Source organism: Anoplophora glabripennis, unplaced genomic scaffold, assembly GCF_000390285.2.
Source record: "Anoplophora glabripennis isolate ALB-LARVAE unplaced genomic scaffold, Agla_2.0 scaffold52, whole genome shotgun sequence".
NCBI lineage: Eukaryota > Metazoa > Arthropoda > Insecta > Coleoptera > Cerambycidae > Anoplophora > Anoplophora glabripennis.
In genome coordinates, this window is record NW_019416264.1 from 767,661 (window position 1) to 787,846 (window position 20,186).

Sequence of the window (20,186 nt, forward strand, 5' to 3'; positions counted from 1 at the left end):
ACTTGTGACGATGAAATGTCAAATATTCAGGTGCGTACTTCAGCAGCTATTCATTATCAGAAATAATCAGTTCTAGAATACGGAAACTTCCTTTTATATGAAGCTATATGCAAGAAGTTTGAAGTGAATTATGAAATTAATCTAAACATCAAAGAAGAAAGTTGAGAGAGAGTAAGTTACAGTGAAGTTAAACAATTCTAAGAAATTTTATGTAAACATTTGTCCTTAAAGCATTCATTTTTTCTATACAGAATATTGATGGTTTCAAAAAAAATTCGTCGTGAGTAAATTAAATTCCATCTGAAACACGCCACTGAGAAAATAATTTTATGGAATTTTTTTATATAAAAATTTTATTTTAAACGAAAATGACTATTTTACACAGTTTTTACCGTTTTGGTATAAATTAACAATACTTACAGATATTATTCAAAATGACAAATGATTTTGCAAAAAAAAGGTGTTCAAAATGGCGCCACAATAATTTATAAAAAATTTAAAACAACAAAAACTATGTTCAGAATATATTTAGAGATATATGTATATCTTTTTGAATTTTTAATACTCTGTATTGTCCAATGTTTCATTTTTAGGCTCTTCGATTACCTTTATCACAAATTAAAATTTAACATATTTTAAGTCTGTATATAAAATATTTATGAAATTTGAGATACAAGGTATCCCATTTTAAGTTACGCATTGCAATATCTTCTTAGGGAAACACTTTCAAGAACAACTTTTTAGATAAAAGTTGTAAGGTTCTGAGGGGGACATTCGAAGGTGACCTTGACCTTGACAGAGAGGTGAAACGTAGGTCAACTTGCATTTTTAGATATGATAGATATATTTCTTATACCGGAAATAGATAGAGCGGAAAATTTACGTTCAGATGTCTTTATGTTATGGGTTAAATAAGATTCTGAATAACATTTTGCGATATTTTTCGGGAAACCACTTACGACGAAGAATTTTCATTGAAAGTTTTATGGTTTGATGGGATCATACGATGATGACCTTGACTATGACCTAGAGGTCAAGTTTGAAGGTTCTTTAAAGGTCAAATCAATTTACGAATAGAATTGAAAATCTTTACAACAGAATATGTAAAAATATACAGGGTGTACTTAAGTAAAATACGAGGTAATGCTTAATGCGTAATAACTTTTAAGTCATGAATTTCTCCTGAAAAATTTGTAGATAAATAATATTTAATTTTCTGATGTATTCAAAGTTACAGTCGAATCTAGCATATTGCCGCGAGGTGACCCTGTGGCTATTAATAAATTAGATAATATATTCCGTTTTATTGGATAAACATTTTTCCGAAACAATTAAAACTTGTGCATGTTTTTTTTTTCAAATTTTCGGTAATTTTTTAAATTTACTCTAATATATCTTTACACACGCCTATCAACTTTCCAAACTGCATAATTTATATTTCCAGCTTACTCTCCGGAACACGAATTAGCCTAAATAGCGGCCCATCTGAAATACAGCCTACTTAATTTACATAAAAATTTCACCGAGGACCCTTTTTTTGTAGGGCGATGCCGGCAAAGCTAATTGCACTAACGGCTTTAACGCCGCCCTGTCTAACAGCAGGTACTCCTGGCTTTCTAAAGAACATATCCCTTTCTTAATTTATTGCATTTATTCTGAAGTAATTGGATTTATTACGCATTAATTGCATTTTTTAAAATGATTAAATCATATTTGTTTTCAGTAGAAATTGGAATATATGCTAAGTTTTTTTGAAATTTGGTACTCCTCCATACATTTTTATGGTGACATTGAAGCTTATGTCCGTTCCGAAGGGATATTTTTGTAACGGGGTTAATTTTCACAAAACCTTTTTTTAAACACATACCTTTCTTCAAATAGAACAATAGATGACAAAGTACTACAATTACCGGGACTGTACGTTCGTTCGCAAGCAGGGTGGATTCCGGTATTCCGGCTGTGGTGAAGTCCGGTCTAGGTACACCCTATTGGATACACCCCATTGGAGCGCGACATTGGCATTTCTGCCTGGTCTGGCTGTTTAGTAGATGTTGTGTATTCGAAACTCGACCGAACTGTTGTGGACCCGAAGGTCTTGTTGGTAGTGAATTTTAGAGATGATCCGTTTCGTGAAAACTTGGAAGGTGGGACAAAATTTTCGACTTCCTCTTGCGTCGCGTCGGCGCGATCTCAGGGACGGCACAGATCGTTGTCATCATCCGATGAAACGGGGACGTTCAGCGCGCTCTCTCTGATCCTGGCGGCTCGACGGTCTAAAATTGGAAACATCGGTGATTGTACGTTGTTGGCATCTTTTGTGGAGCATGGTGCGAAAATGTGGAGACATCCGCGATTTTTCCATATGTCTCCTAATGATGTTAGGCGTGGGTAGCCCTCGTCCGCTCTGACACGGTAGGAGGCTGATCGCATCGTCTGCGGAGCTTCGTATGACGGATTGGAAACATCCGCTATTTTCTTTAAATGTCGTTTGGGCTCTTCTCCTGGATTGCAAAACTGCTATGGATGCTGTGGGAGGTTTGTCGTAGATATATTCGGCACGTAATGTTATTTTGGAGCGTGTTGGTGAGCTTATTCGAAAGATAGTAGATTTTCTCGCTTCTGCGACAGTTTGTATTTACTTTTTTATGATGAATTTCAAATTCTACACACTAAATCATTTTAGGCCTGTTTGCTTTTGGTGTGGTGTACTTTCCCTTAAATTTTATCATTCTCAACATCAACAATATATATTAGCGATTTGTGCAAATTTTTTTTTTGTACTGATTGTCTCAACTCATTTTGCTTTACGTACAAAAATTCATGACAGACCACATGTTTGGTCTCCGAAGCCTCCGGACTTGAATTCTTTAGATTTCTACTGGTGGGACCTATTTTCCAACAAATTCGACAGTCGGTACTTAAGAGCTGAATTTACTACTACTATTGTAAAATTGAGAATAATATTACCTAATAAATTGTTAAATCTCATTCTTAATTTGATCGGAACAATAACCTACTTTCCGAAGTTTGGTATACTATCTTTTTGACATCCTCTGTACATTTGCAAATAATATTAGAATAAATTTTAAAAACTCCTTGCTATTCTTTTATTAAGAATAGATGAATGATGAGAGTATATGTTTTCTGTAGATACCTATATGAAGATCAAAAAGTATTTACCTAATAAAGTTCAAAATTTCAATTTTATCTGATTTATGTACGTGTGATATTTTGATTTCATTAAAAGAACTGCGAGTGATATGTATCTTAATATCTTAAGAATTTTATTCAAAACAGAACATTGTAATTTGTCACAAACAATAATCTGGGATGTTATAATTGTTAGTAACTAACAAATTCTGACCATTCATTAAATGTAACCACAATTAAAATGCACTGAGCGTTAACATTTTGTTGTGTTGTATCGGTTTTATGCATGAGTTTTACATGCTTTATTTGATTATTGAAAGCGACAGATAAATTACGATACTTTCGATTTTCAGTTCTAAAGCAATCAACGCAATAAACGAGTGTTACCATTATAACAAAAAGGCAACTAAAAAAAACAAAATAGACGTGGTAAACACTATTGTACTATTGTCTCTATAAAATTGCATGTATTTTTCCACGTAATTTTCTTCGTAATGATTTGTAATTATGTGGCGAACTCTGCGGTTTGCGAATAAATCATTTCCAGTTACCGCCGCCACATTCTGAAAACGTTTTCGATTAATTTTGCAGGGTCATCCATGCAGATCTCTATCTCGAAGCATAATTAGCTAATGGTATTAATCTTTACTTCCAAATTTAACCTTTAAATGAGTCCTTCATCCGTAACGGGTGTGTCGCCTGGTATAATTAAGACTGGCTTTTGACGCCTCATGAGTAAGCAATACATAATTCGATAATAAAGAGTGACAATGCACTAACTCTGATGCTGGTGGTCCAATTAAGCAATTAAGGCTGGAACTAATACGATAACCGATAATGTCCGGCGAAAGTGTTATTTGGCAAGAAAAATCCTTAATTGAACAGTGGAGTGACTTGGCGTTTGAGTGTACTTCGACGCGCGCTGATGGAGATAACTGACTTGGAGATGGTTTGGTTATTAGTTCTAATTTCCTGTTGTTGTTTGCGTCTGGGTTTTACACAGGATGATTCCAAAATAGATCTTCAAGATTTCGTTGTAAGCACTACACTTTCAAAATATCATAGAGGTCCTATACATATAAATGTGAGGTTTATTATATCCAATATCAATGTGATGAATGTGATGTGATCAATTCCTCTACAAAAAATTCAGACATCATAAGACTAATTACGATGATTCAGTTGTTAATCCATAACTTGCTGTCATTTTTCTTACAAGATATTTTGAGAAAATAATTTTTCATAAAAATCTGGCTACACAATCGACTTAAAATTAAAATTTATGTTTCCGTTTCAGTTTTAAAATAGAGAAGACTTGGAAAATGACTGAAGATGAAAAATTGGCCAATAATTACTGACCCTCTTAGTTATATGTTAAAAAGTGAAGTCTGCATATATTTTCATAATTTATGCGGGACACATATCGTTTCATTTTTAGGCTAATACTGCCAGTTGTAAACACCACTGACAATTAATTAATTTTTCTTCAAGAATTTCCAGTGCCTTTTAGATATTTATACTGAAACAGAAGCCTAACAAATACATAATCTTTTAATAGGCTTTACATGGATTTTATTCTAAAAGAACACAAATTAAAACTTACAAATATAGCTTAATTGTGCATTTAATAATTTTACTTTTAATTTCTAATTTAGATTAACATCTTGCAATTCTCATTTTAAATTGTTAATAAATGCTAGTGAGTATTCACTCAAACTCTGTTCAATTTTGCTACAGCATATGTAAACTAGCAAATTCACTCCGTTGTGAGTACTTTGATCTTTTTCAGCCGTTTCGAATGACCTTGAATAGAGAAGCGGTGATCAGGACCGTAATAAGAATTTTGTGTTTATGCGAAAAATCTAATTAAATTAGGTAATGAATCTTGAGAAATATTTATTTTAGAAAGAATTAAAATTTTAATTTTAAGTAGTTTGTTAACCCTTTTGGTGGCAACATGAATAATAAAGAGTTTTATAATCACTTTAGATTATACGTCATTTTTATGATGCGTCTGCGTTTATTAATATTAAATATTAAAATATTATTAAGTTTAACAGAAATCTCAATTAAGGGGTTTTAAATGTAATGATTGATATATAATTAGGTACATTTTATAGCAAAATGTTGATGAATATGATGATGACAAAATACTATTTTTTAAGCATGACCCTTCTTAAAGATTCTAGAAATCAGTGGCACCGGTTATATTTTATAATTTTAATATACAATCCTTTATTATTTTTATTCATTTTTGCGGTGTCACTTTATAGAATAATTATTATTCACATCGTCATTCTCCAATATGATTTGGAATGACTACAATCATCGAACATAACATTAATAAAATTAAACCTTCGACGTTATGGCTATTATATTCCATATTAAAAGGTAATGAATGTCAAAAAAATGTAAATATCAGAAAATTTCTAAAACTAGTATGTACCATATTTGGAAAAGCAAATCAGTTTCATACCGTCCGAAAAAGTCCAGACTTCTAAGGAAAGAGGAAATTGAGAAATTTTTACAAAAAGCACCTGATAATTTTTGCTGGAAAAGGTAATTCAAATTCATATAAATCGATCACTTTAACTAATTTTGGACAAGTTTTCAGGTCATTTTAAAAATCGGTGTTTGTGGAGTTTTGAGAAGAGATGAACTACTAAAGATAATGATCAATGATATAGAAGACAAACATTCAATTATTATTATAAGAATTTCCGATTCCAAAACTCATTCTCCGAGCTGTTTTGTGATTTCAAGTCCAGATCCTATGAAAATATACCGCAATTAATGTGCTTTATGTCCTGCAGTTACTACAAGTCGAAGATTATTTTGTGGAGTATGTCAGGTTAACCATGTGGTTGGCGTCAACAAAATAAGGAATGTGTCAAAAAAAATAGCAACTTATCTCAATTTGCCTCATCCTGAAACCTATACAGGGCACTGCTTTAGACGTTTTCCCGACACTCTGTTAGCCGACGCAGGGGCCGATATTACCACCATTAAGCATGGGGGGGGTGGCGTTCTAGTACGGTAGCAGAGACATGTATAGAAGATTCTATACCAAATGAAATTTCAATCGCAAATAAATTGGTACCATCTTCAGTAGAGTTTACAGAACTTGCCAATAATACAACGTGCGCAGTATAAACAATTACAACAGCAGCCTCATGGAACACCCAGAACTAAAAGCTGCGATAACTGACAGCACTGGCTCTGGCAAAAATTTAACTCACTTCAGTGTCGGTACTTCACTAGTTACTGTTTTATATTGAAATGTTACATTACTTAAAATGTATATTGTTTAGTTAATAAAATCATAAATAAGTTTCGAAAAAATAACGAATTATTTTGAAATTTGTTTGATGTTCTAGAACGAAAAAGAACATAAAAGTGTTTCGCAAGTAGGGGTCATAAAAGACTCACTTTGTCAACTGAAAATTTAACGAAAATGTTGACTTTTGATGACAGTTTTCGAAGAACATGTTTTGTGACATTCCCAGCTATAGAATCTCAGTTTTATCATTTACCTTAAAAAATGGGAGTGTACTTTTTCCACACAATTCTAAATATTATTTGGATTGTAAAGTACACTCATAACATTATCAAGTCGCATCTTTATAGGCTAATTTTATCTTTCCCAACCCCTAATTTAAATTTCATGAATAAAGTTATATTCGGACAAAAAAGCCCGACGCAGCAGGCGGATTTTTTCGGTTCACCCCCTTCCTTTCATTCCATCCTGAAGTATGTTTTCCGCTTCCTTTTTCTCGGGTCCGAACAAAGGGGCCCTAGTTCTCGACAAGTTAACTCCGAACTTGGAATCCGAGCGCCAGATCAAAAGTAAAAGGTTCGTATCGGATCGAAAAAGATTCGACCTTGCTCGACTAAAATTTAAGTGGCAGGCATCTTGGGTATGTGTTTGTTTGATTTATTGAGTTCGGTTCCTCTTTGTGGGGGAGTGAATCTTGGCAGGATTCGCGATGGAGAAGGTGATGAAAAAGGGGGAGTCTGTAGGAGGCTACAGAGTTTTTGCAAATCAGAAGAACCTGCAGAAGTTTCAGACATTTAAAAAGCACATAATGAGACTATCGAAATATTATTTATTTAATTGAACATGATTATTTCACAAAATTGATGTTTTGAAAATACATATAGTAAAGATTTAGAATAATAATATTGTATACCCTCCCTACATTGTAACCGCTGTCCTAGTTCATAAATTGTAGACTTGTGACATAGAGGGGGCAGCATATTATACAGTGCGTTCATGACGAAAGGAACAAATTTGTTTAAAATTCAGATAATTATTTTGTGGAAAAACGCTCGGACACGTCGATTAGTATTTTTAATTGCCGATTTTTTGAAAATTGTATACAGGGTGTCTCAAGAAGAACATATGCGGAAACATATGCGAACCGGAAAGCCTCAGATTGATTCAAACCAATGTTCTTCCATCCTATCCTATTTTCCATTTACGAGGACAGTTAATTTACGGTCGTCTAACTGCGGGGTTCGAACCGGCGATCTAGGCAACCACGACTTAAAAACTTAGACCGTTGGGCCACAAACAAACAAAAAAATTACTATTTCAAAATAAAATTTGTTCATATTTTATTTTGAAGGTAGGTATTAGGCTAATTCAAATAAAGTCAAAAAACTTTCCTAAAATTATCAACTGATGAAATCACATATTACGATTTTTGACACCAACATATTGATATATCACATATGATAGATGCTATAACAGCACCTTCGAAGACAAGCTATTAATGACATGTATGAAACAACTACTCTGCGGCCTAAATATTGAATTACACCTGCAATATCTAAGTAGTAAACATGTTATATCTGACCCATATTAATAAATAATTATCTAAAAAGAAAAAATCTATTTTTGTGAAAGAAGTGATATTAGAAACAAGAAAGGTTTCAAAATTTACATTGTTTAATCATATAAAAATATCAAGTATATGTTTATTTATTCCTTAATAATAATGGATATAATATTGTTATGTTTTTAGGGAATTATTAATTAAAATCACTAAAAAATAGAATGTTTACTAGATATTGCGGGTGTAGTACAACGGAGTGGACGGAGCTTTAGTAAGCAGAGTAGTAGTAGTTTGTTTTTGGATGCTTTTTAGTATACATAGATATCGGTGTCAAAAGTCTTAATACCTTTTAATGAAAAGTAAAAGCACAAAAACTAATATTACAAATGTATAATTATATAAATGCCCCTTTCCTTAACATTTTCATCCTATTAGGAACAAAACAATTTAATTTGAAAAATATGTCTATGATTATTAAACTAAATTTAATCATCTCTTCTTCGTCAGGCTACTAGTGTATGAAATTCTGTACCAAAGATAATTAAAAGGAGATAAAAATATGCTCTAAATCAATTAGCTTTAATAATGTCTGGCAACCGGCGAGGGGCTTTAATTAATTTTCAGACATTAAAAATATATTACACCTCAAGTATTATTAGATTAATGTGTTTGTAAATTATTTAATATTCAACTCACACTAACTTTTATGATATTTAATTCAATTGGTTTATTGGATTAATTTATTTAATTCAAACAATAACCATAAATTTAACTGATATTATATTGCATCATCTAAATAATAATAATTTATGCAGTTAGACAAACAGTTACTCTTTTATGGATGAGACTGTTTTTGTACACATAAATTTTTTCCGTGAACCTTAATAATTTAACTTCGTTTCCTTGATTACTACCTTTGGTATTTCATCACTTTTGTGATGTTATAATATTTTATAGACGCAAATACTTCACATCTTTATTTTACGGACGCTGTGGTAGCCGAGGTCCCACAATGACATAACATTGATAGGTATCTAAAAAATAATATTTTGCGCCAGGAAATGCCTTTATAAAATTGCCTTTTATGAAAGAGTCAACGGAAAACACATTTATGTCATTATGTGATGAATTTTTGGTATAAGGTTGACAAAATAAGAAATTTATACAAACCTAATCAGACCAGTCTAAGGAAATGTGGTTAATTAAAAAAATACAATGTTTGTTATAAATCCGATTTTATTATTTTATATTTCTATTTTCAAGATTAAGCTATTACAACTATGCCTTAATTACTATTTTTAATATGTAATATAATTGTGTTGGGCAGTAAATATGATCTTGTAACAACACAAACAATGTGTATTTTCTTTTACTGCCTTACCGGCTCATATTTCTCAATTTTCGTGCGAGATAAAGATACACTGTTGTGAAATAAATCCTTGTTTTGGTAAATTACATTATGGTAATCATAATAAATTACTTTTTATCATATTTGCAATTTAACTTACGCAAGGTTCGCTTTATTTATGGTTCATTTGTTACATAACAAGATTCGGTGTTGAATTGTAGACAATTTTAAGGGCAACATCCGCCTCGGTATACAGTATTGGATTTAACTTTAATTGGGATAAATATGATGGGAGATAGATTCTAGAAATAAAAAATATTATTGTATTTAGGTAGGTACATTAAAAATGTATAGGGTTTCTATCCATATAAAATGATACAGAAATATATTCCCAGAAATTTTACCATTATTCAACGGCACGAAGTTTGTATTGAAATAAAAAATGCATATTTTATTTATGAAAAAAAGAATTGCAACTGGTATATTTAAATAGTCGAAAATAACTGATGCAAAATTTATGATGGTTGGAATAAAGAAAAAAAAAGTCTTCCGATACCGGGAATCGAACCCGAGCCTCCTGGGTGAAAGCCAGGTATCCTAGCCACTAGACCATATCGGACTTGCTTTATTAAGTCTATGAACTGTACTACTACACAAATTGTTCTAAAACTATGACAACTTCTTTCATACAAATAAAGAAAAAATAAACGATATATTAAAAATTTCGGGTTTTCGGGTTTCCCGTCAATAGTAGACTTTGCAGTTAATACTTTGTATTGCTGAAATCTCAAATCATCCAGAGATAATTTATCATTTGTGCATTTGTAATTCGACTTAGATGTTTATAGCAATACTGTACAAAAATAAAGTTTTGGGTTAAACAATGACAGTTTTTTTAATTTTTTTCCGTAGAATTGAACGGTGTAATCAGTTTTTGAATGTTATTTAATTTAAACAAATTTTCAACAATTACTGAAAAATTCATTGTTGCGTCATTTTTTATTTTTTTCGCATTTTTGAGCATGTTTTTGAATTGTGATTACAGATTTTTTTATTTCACCAAAAAGTATGTCAAAACGAAAAAAATTATTACCGGCAGAACTCTGTACGTTGATTTTTCTAAGTAGAATTAAAAAAAAAAAAAATGTTTCAAATCGAAAAAATGAATATCTCGGAAACTTCTTGATTTTTTAATCTAAGAAAATTTGTGGTTTTTGAAGACACAGAAAGGTATACTTTCACCGAGTTTCGTTAAAATTTAATTATTTTTGCAGAAATGAGAAATAAAAACCGAAAAATCAGAAAATAACTGTTTTTCGCAATTTTCTCAGAAAATTTGAGGTTATCTTAAAAAGTGATTTTTACAAAAGTTATAGATTTCTGCATGATCTACAACTTTTATGTGGGATACTTTTTTGTTTGACGTCAACTTTCGCCAAAAATCCCAATGATACAATTTTTCACAACTTTTCAACCCCCCAAATCAACCATCCGCCGCTCCTGTTCACGCATTTATTTCTTTTTTTCGTTTATTATAAGCCCCTTTACCATTTCCACTTATAAGTCCAGGTAACAATTTTCTTTCTTTTTCCTCTAAATGAGTTATTTCGATCGGTCATTTACAAAAAGTGTCAAATGTTATTTTAGGGTTTAGAAATTTCACATTTTAATACTACTGATGCAATATTACAAAAACTTATTATTTTAAGTAGTGTACATAGGTCAGTCGTATGTGAGTAATTCATATTAGAATAAAAGAAGGAATCCTAATCTCATAGAATTCTGAATTTAAGTAAAATCCTGCCCGTTTCGTGAATATCAAATCAAATTACCTACAGGAATTTTTATTGAATAATTTTTCTTACCAGGAATAGTCACGTAATAGTAGACAACATACATACATACATACAATAGGTATACACGACTATTGTCGGTAAGAAATATTTTTCAATAAGTTCAGGACTGAAATGTGAAGTAATTTATTCACGACTCTGGTAGTATATTAAATACAAAATTTATTGATACCAGACCTTATTCTTTTATTCTAATGTTTTTTAAAATACTTAAAAAAAAATTTTAATACTGAATATGCTTCGCAGGGTCTTTATTTGTTACGCAGTAATTATCAATATATGTCTAATTGCTAATTGCTTTAAATGGAAATAATGAGTATTTGATACGTTGCATAAATACAAATCTAATCGATGCCAAAAAAAATTATATGCCCTGAGATCTGAGATTTAACAATTTCATGTGCACCCTGAAGACTTGTATTATTCACTGATTGTCAGTTTATAATTTATTTATATACATAAAACCCAATGTGTCTAGGTATTTATTTCAAAATCCAGATAAACAATTATGTAGAGCATGTCTTATCCATTACAAGACTGATCCAAGAAATTAAAAGAAATAATGGTCAAATTCTATAAAAAATACCTACCTGAATGATATTACGTATAAATTTAACAACCTTCTACAATTTTGACAACAGCCTGAAAAATTTTTAGAATTTAACCTTGACTTATATGTCAATAAAAGGAAACCACTTTGAATTTACCTAATATATCTTTCGAGGTTCATTTCGTTTTGTAGGTAAAAAGTATGTTCGAAATTCTCCAAAACACATTATAACACATTATTTATATTGCAATCAGGACACTCCTGTGGGTAGTATCTGACCATTTACCACAAAAATGACGCCTAAAAACAGTAGTTCACAGTAATATATGGGAATATTCAATGTTTACATAAAAAAGTGACATAATTATACTTCAACTAGGGCGGTCAAATACTTGCCAGCCGACTTTTACCCCATTAAACCTTAGCCTTTTCTTCCCTTGTAAAATATGGGTTAATAAAGTGAACGTATAGCCACGCATAAGTGGAAAAACAGTTATATAACTACGCATCTAGCAGATTTATGGGCGATACACACCTTCGGAATAGTCTGTAAAATCCATACTTTCCCACTGTGTGGTTAATATAAATAAAATAAAACCCATTTTTTTTTAGTTCCAACATTTTAAGTAATTTTACGAAATAGTTATAATTTTTTTTAAAAAAACTATGTTATCAAAGACGTAAGAATATTAAAGAAAAATTATATATACTTTGTTAAAAAATACCCACTAATAAGAGACAAAATCTGCGCTATAATTTAACTACTAACAATGATACAATGTTGGTTCCACAATATCATCAGAAACAGCTTAAATATTATTATTATGTAATTTTTTTACCATTTATTAATTCTGTCATTTATTTTCAGGTATTTTCAGCTTTCATTCCCTTCATGACTGCTTGAGTAAGTAGATATAAACATTATATTATAAGATATAGACTGACACGAATAAGTTTGCGTCTGAAATAGCTTCGCCCACAAATGCGTATTAGACAAGGGTAAGGGAAATGCTTCAGAAACATATTTGTGAAGGCTCTGTAGCATGGTATAGTTTGATAGGTCTGCCTCTAAAGATAACCACACAATTTTACGTAGATATTTGTTACTTACAAAGATGATTATTATAATTTACATGGAACTTCAATGTAAGCGTCTAGAATTAATTTGTCACAAACATAAGTAAAAAGGAGACAATCTCCACATAAGTTCAGTTATTACGTATATTTCATTGCAATGAAATAAAGTGTTCGTTGTTTTACAGAGAAGAAAAATAAATTCGTTGTTCTCCGTAGCCCTTGAAAATAGCCGTGTGTCAAACAGAAAGTTATTGTTATCGAGTAATTTCCAAATAGGTTAGCAATTAAATGTTTAAAATCTTCTGACTTTGTAGAAAACCAAAAATATGCTTAATTTTTAGTAGGAATATCGAGCCGTAGACAAAAGCAAAAATAATCTGATAAATATCCAAAGAAGTTGCAATATGTTGAAAACCGAGCTAAAAAGCTTACTATAAAAAAACAATACCTGTGAGCTATATAGTGTACCGAAAAAATGTTCGTTCGTGCTTACAATATTGTTAACTATAATTTATTAAAAATTATGTCGGGATGACAGACGAGACTGGAAATTTTCCGTTGAATATCTTAAAACGCAAGTTATTAAAAAAACTAATTGTTATCTTTGACACCATGCACCTTGAAATAGAAGTATAGTCTTTCCGAAGTCAGTTGAGCATGTATAAAAACGCCTAGCAATAAAATTTAATGAGTTTCATAGGCGTCCATTAAAACGTTTTCTGTTAAAATAATAATAAATTTGTATATGATAATGTGTAGAAAATTTCTATTATATGTTCATTTGGCCAACAACATTTTTTAATTATTTGTGTCCTTAATTTGCGTTATATATGTCGGCGCCGCTCAGTCGCCCCTTAAGAAAACATTTTTAAGAGTTTAAGCAACGATGACGCTCAGTGACTTCATCTTTGCAGAATCCGCAGCATCAGCAAAATCAGCAGTATCAACAAATAACTGAAACCGTCACCGATTCTAACATTGCCTTATATGGTGTTCTTAGTTGCGAAAGGGCTGATGATGCCATTTCCATATTTGGTCATGTCTTTTTTTATTGGTCAAGCCATCGATTGTTTGAGGTTTGGGAACGCGTTGGGGGTACCCCCCCGACGAACGGAACAAAGCCGGGAACCCGTTAGCGACACAAAAAAAGAGTTAGTTAGCAGCTTGCAATTGACAAACTTGGTCAATAGTCATTAGCCTTTTGTTATATGTTGCGAGGGTGAGCGGTGGCGGACCGTTGGTTCCTTGTTCTGTAATATTTGGATAATTGTGCATTAAACTTTGTTTAATTAATCATTAATAAACCGTGCACGTTATCCTGCGTTTTCTTAGAGTGCATGATGGAGTCCTCAGAGGAACTTCACCCTCTAATTACCCCCTTGTCTCCGACATATATAAATTATAAATTGTCCGCGAATTACGTCTCTCGTCATGTCATCGATATGTTTAAATTTTTGTTTTCGCTTCCTCTGTACGCAATGATCTATAACACCTCGTTTAATAACACGAAACATTGTGGACACTGAGACTTTAGTTAATATGTGTGTGAATTCTATTTATAATTTCATTATCTGATTTTTTATTTTTCTTACTTTTTTAAACAATCGTAAATATTTAAAGACACTGACATTGAACATGTGAATCTTTATTATTTTTAATTCGGCATTGCTGTACTGCACTGCTGGGCAATTTGTCGACAACTGAAATTTATGGCCGGTCGCCCAGTGCGGCTATCTTTGTACGCAATTTGCCCGCGAGGGCGTGGCTAAATAAATATGGGAATAAGTTTTTCAAATATTTTAACGCTGATTTGTTACCTAGTTCTTTGGTCTTCAATTGACATAGAAAAGACTATAACTAAATGAAAAATGGTATGTATAAGTCACATTATTTTCATCCAAAGAGTCTATGGTTAACAACTTGACATACTTTTTATGTCTCTGTAAAACTAACAGGTTACTGAAACTGAAACTGAAACTCCTGCATTATGTATCGCCATTCGCTCTCCCCTTTATACGGGAATGTAATCGTCGTAAATAGTACCAACATACTAATTTTAGAATCCAATCACGTCTGGTAAAATATGAAACGTACACCCCAACCGGCAACATTTCAGGACCAACCCTTTCGGAAATATTTTTAAATTACGAGCCTTTATTATATTAATTTACATATTTCTATTTCGGAAATATTTTACAAATTAAACACGGCACGAAGGCGCGGCGGCGCGCCGTCTCATTTAAAATTCTGTACATCGGCACTCTCCAGGCAGCGCGTCGTTTGAATTTCATAATGTTTTGAAATTTCCATGATTTTATACAACGAGACGATGATCCGGTCTTGTTAACGTTGTTGTTGTGAATGTAGACTATACTGTTTCTGTCGCTACGGTGCTCGATGGGAAACATCTTTGTCAGTGATGAATGCCTTACTTGATAATTTAATATAACTGAATTAAGGTACAGGTATTGTGTTGACTTTCAAACACAAACTCAATATTTCACAGCAGGTAAAATATTTTTAAATTATTTATTTGAAAATTCCTTTCTTCCATCAAATTTAAAATGTTTTATATGGAAATTAATATAATTTGTTATTATTTTTAGTTCATCAGGGAAAATATACACAAATTTTGCGCTAATACAATTATTAACATTGACTTGCAAGTATTAGTTTTTTGTTTGCAAATAATGTACTTTATCTTTCACGATATGGGTAAATATTCATAATTTAAGTTTGACACTTCGATGCAGAAAGGAAAAAAAGTTTCGTTTTGAGATTCTCTACAAAATAAAAATGGTCCAAAATTTTTATGTGCATTATTGTTGCTGCAGTACAGTATAGACCAAAAAAAATTCGTGAAAAAAGATGTTTTGCTTAAGTAAGTCGTCGCGGTAAGGGTTTTTATTGTGGATCATGGTGGGTTTCGTTTTCAGTTTATCTCACATGATAGTAAAGCTTGCTACTACATTCAAAGAGATTTAAAAATGTCTCTTTCGAGCTATGTCTGTCAAATTAATAAATTTATTAAACGTTTTTTTTATTTACACTCTGCGTTTGTGAAATGGTTCTGTTGGATTGAGATTCCTATCAAGGTAAAAGGTATATTTACAATGAATATATAAAAGATATTGACTCTTACAGCTGTTGTACTGAATATTTTTTTAATGACCTAACTTTTATGGCTAGTGTGTGTAATATTCCGATTTGTATGACCAATAATGAACAATTTGGATTATACAGAGTGGGCCATTAGTGTGAGAAAATAAAATAACTCCCTTGTTACTCATAATACAGTAAAAATGGGACACGCCAAATATTATATTTTTTAAATAGAACACCCTACATATTTTTAAACATATGGATTTCCGAGAAAATTCTATATATGGCAATACAAACAGTTTATCATTTTAGTGCGGGGTTGTCAAGTTATGTAGAAAATTTTTTGAATTTTGAATAAAGCATGACCTTGAAGAAGTTGTATTAACTTTCAGCTACTGTATGTTTCAAATTAATTTTGTCTTTTGCGTTTTTTGATTCTGTACACACTTTTATATAGACTTGTTTTCTGTGTTATGAATAACAAGGGAGTTATTTTACTTTCTCACACTAATGGCCCACCCTGTATGTAGATACCTAAGCTGTCGTTACTCAACATTCCTTTTCCTTTTATATCTTTTTATTACTGAAATTGGTGTAAGGAAATTTAGTATTTTTACATAAGTAACTATACAATGCGAATTTATATGTACCTAATTACTTTTCATGTTGCCGAGGATACTATATTAAATTTATCTCCCTGAATGACCTGAAAAATTTATAAGATCACAATAAATTGGACTCAGTTTTAAGTACTACAAAGTGGATTTAAATATGATTAAGACATGTTTTTCTCTTTAACGTTTCAGAAGTTTGGTGAATTATAACATGAAAACTATATAATAAGGTCAAAACTGATCTACGTTTGGTTATTCTGCTGACAAATGGTGTCATGCTGGACGGGGCAGTAGTCCGCAGAATAGCTGTTATCCACAATAACATTAGTTAATAATTTTCACAGACTTTGGTAATTTTTGTCACATCATAAGTATTACTCAGTGAATTGCTTTAGTAAGATTAGGTAAAAACTTAACAAAGTCGAGTCAACATTTTAGTCTTCTCAACTACAAGTAAGTTTTCCTTGTGTTCTCGCTAAAATTAACATAAATAATACGTTTTCACACGCATAAGTGGATAGACACTTAATTATCATGAAAAATGAGTGATAAATAAATTACTTTGAGAATATATCTTTTTATACCTACTGTAATAAATAACAGAGGAAATATTCTTCCTTCAATTAAATCATTAAGTTGAAACCTTACTCGTTACTCGAAGTAGGGGAATCCTTTAGGTGGATAAATATTATCAGATTTGTAAATTATATTTTGTAACTTATAAATAGTCCGTACGCTATTTGTTGAGGATAAAATTTCAAGAAGACCCCTGCGTCAGTTTCTTGGAATTAACTGCATTCGACACCCGAGGTACAAGGACATCGACGGAAAATTTTAAGGCACACCGCTGTCGCGGTAAATTGTTACTGTAGTTTCGATAACAGTACTTTATTGGCTTATTTTTTACTTGGAATTATATCTCAACAAATGTTGTACGTACTGCATCTAAGAAAGCCAGCTTCATGCATTAGTCTTTGTTGAATCAAATCCAAACATTCTTCGCTGTTTTCTATACGCTTCAACAATTTTAGCTCGTTAGAATATATAACTGTATTTCTGTTAATATTCAGGCTGTTATTTATAAAAAAATAACAAGATTAACCGACAGTGGCTGTAAAACCGAACCTTGAGGAACACCTAACGTTATATACTTTTCAACAGACGTGAATCAATATGTTTTGCACTGAAAAAAATGCGTTTTATTATTTATTAGAATTCTATATACCATTATAAGACCATTGTATACTATATGTGACAGTTAAACAGGTGAATATTGGATATAAAACGCGTATTGCTAGCACAGTTGTAAAGTGACTATAAACCTTATTCTTTATTAAATTATTGTATAACTAGTATACATCGTTTTTTATACCCTTTACGAAATAATAGCAATAACTGTTATTAAAGTGTTCCATATCGTTATTAGAACATCTAGTACTGGTTATAAGTTTTATAATAATAAATGTATTAAACTGTTGTATACTCTGTATGAGTTAAAAACATATGTCATTAAGTTTTCAGAAATTTTATTGGATAACTGTAATTACAAGCTAAGGTTCTAATGTAAACATACATAAAACATACTTTTAAGCATTAAAAATGATGACAAATCGCTCCCAAAACTGTCCAGTTTATTTTCTTAGCAACGATGCACCCGTATTTTCTTGTATTACATGAGAATTGGCACTATAACTCTTCCACCTTAAGAATAAAGCATCCCCAGAAAGGTTGAGCTTCTTTCCATATAATTTTATTTCCTCTGGTTGATTGACTTTATACCCATGCTCTTCTTTGTGACCTTCTGTTCCTCCATCTTATGTAAAACTTAACATCAGCGATTTCTAATAGGACCTACAAAATAATAATTTTTAAGATTTAGACAAGATTTACATTTGAAAAAACAAAACAATTGCAAAGCCATAAAACAGTTAGATACTTACATAATAATTTTCCATTTCACATAACGCGATATGATCCTGTATCCCACAAAACATGTGCATATACTGTCCATTTTCATCAAACTAGACGTGTGTAAGTCGATGCACAGCGGACTGTCGGAAATTTTACGATTGTTGTATTTTCTCTTCTTGAGTAAAGATAATAAAGACGTTGTGGTTTTGTGTGTTTATTTTGACAATGATTGAACATGTATGGACAATAAAAGTGGACTGTATAAGATAGTTGAGTACCGTTCTGCTTCATGCATAGCATGCTACTGAAATTTTAGAAGGGATGAGCTCGTGCGGCGAACCCTAAATCAGCGGCTGGAATAGCCAGGTTTCTTATTGAGTCGGCGCACTTCGCTCTCGGGTCTGACATATGATTATTATTACAAGACTATGAATATAACTTAACAACGATGATAACCGATTATGCACCGAGAGGTGACGATCACTTAACCATTATAAGATGCGTTTTACACGGTAAAAACGGAAACATATTCAGTATAAGAACGAATAATTCTGTTAATACAATTGTTATATACAAATTCGAATACTGGTCTTTATACAACAAATCTTCCCTACTATACAACTGGAATATAAAGTCTATAACACCTAATAATGTATAAGTAATTCATTATAACCTTTATTTCATAGATGCATAAGGTGTATTAAGCACCTTCCAGTTAAACTGATTGAATAATGAGTACGGAGATGATTGCTTTTTTTAAATAAAAGTTGTATATTGGTTATAAAAGTTTTAATATGCGCTATACACATTATTCTAGATAAACAGTTTAATAAGCCCATTTCTTTCAGTGTGTCTTTTATTTAGTCCAAATTTAAACTTAAGCAGTAGAAGGCCTTAAAGATGTATTTTCATTGTTTTCTGTTTGTCGATTTTTTGTCCAACCCTTGATGCTTTTCTTAACAAATATCTGATTAATATGCAAAGATCAAGTGTTCCTTGTCTTCGAATATTTAAATAAGTAACCCCTTTAAATATTTTTAAAACCGTCAGGAGCCGTTAGAAAGGCCAAGTACTTACTACTGTAGTGCATTGCTAGGGGGTCAAACCGCCAGAATTCCAGATTAGTCAACACGTGCCCTACGTCTAAATATAAAGTACATCCCAAGTAAGCTATTTTAAACCTCCGAATCTAAACAAAACACTTGCGCCTCAACCACAGACTTTCCCATCGCTGTCTAAAAATACCCATACTATCTCCAACTGCATAATGTTTCCATTGCAGACTCTTCATAAAAATTTCGTACCGTAAACTTTTATTAATATTTCAGGAGATAGGAGGGTTACGTGTCGTTTTCCGAAAGTCAAGCCGTATTTTTGACGTTTATTGACACATAAAGTTAAGTTACGAAAAAGAAAACACGGTGATTACATTCGGAGGTGCCCGCGAGTCGTAAAATAAATTTCTTAGTTATTGCCTTGTATGTTTCATACATTAAATTGGATAATTTCGAGATTCGTGCAGATATACATAAAGTGGAGAAAGAGCGACGTTATGACGAATGTTAAATGTAAATAAACTTGGAATAATGTTTTATTTTTAAAGGAAGCTTTTATGAAAATATTTGCTGGAGTACTAAATTTTAAAATTGGAACATTTCCGCTTGAGTATTTCATAAACGCAAAAAGAAATGCAATAAAATAAAAAATACATACGTGATAGAAACCCGCGGATGCGGTATTTAT

The 20,186-nt window shown here is 31.7% G+C and overlaps 1 protein-coding gene and 1 non-coding gene across 4 annotated transcripts in view; one reads left to right on the plus strand and one right to left on the minus strand.

The window, feature by feature from the left end:
* Positions 1–20,186, plus strand: part of LOC108903388 (tensin-1) — a 627,358-nt gene that overhangs the window by 264,106 nt on the left and 343,066 nt on the right. The gene's annotated exons all lie outside the window — the stretch shown is intronic.
* Trnae-uuc lies at positions 9,884–9,955 on the minus strand. The gene has a single exon. It is a non-coding gene; the product is annotated as a tRNA-Glu (tRNA).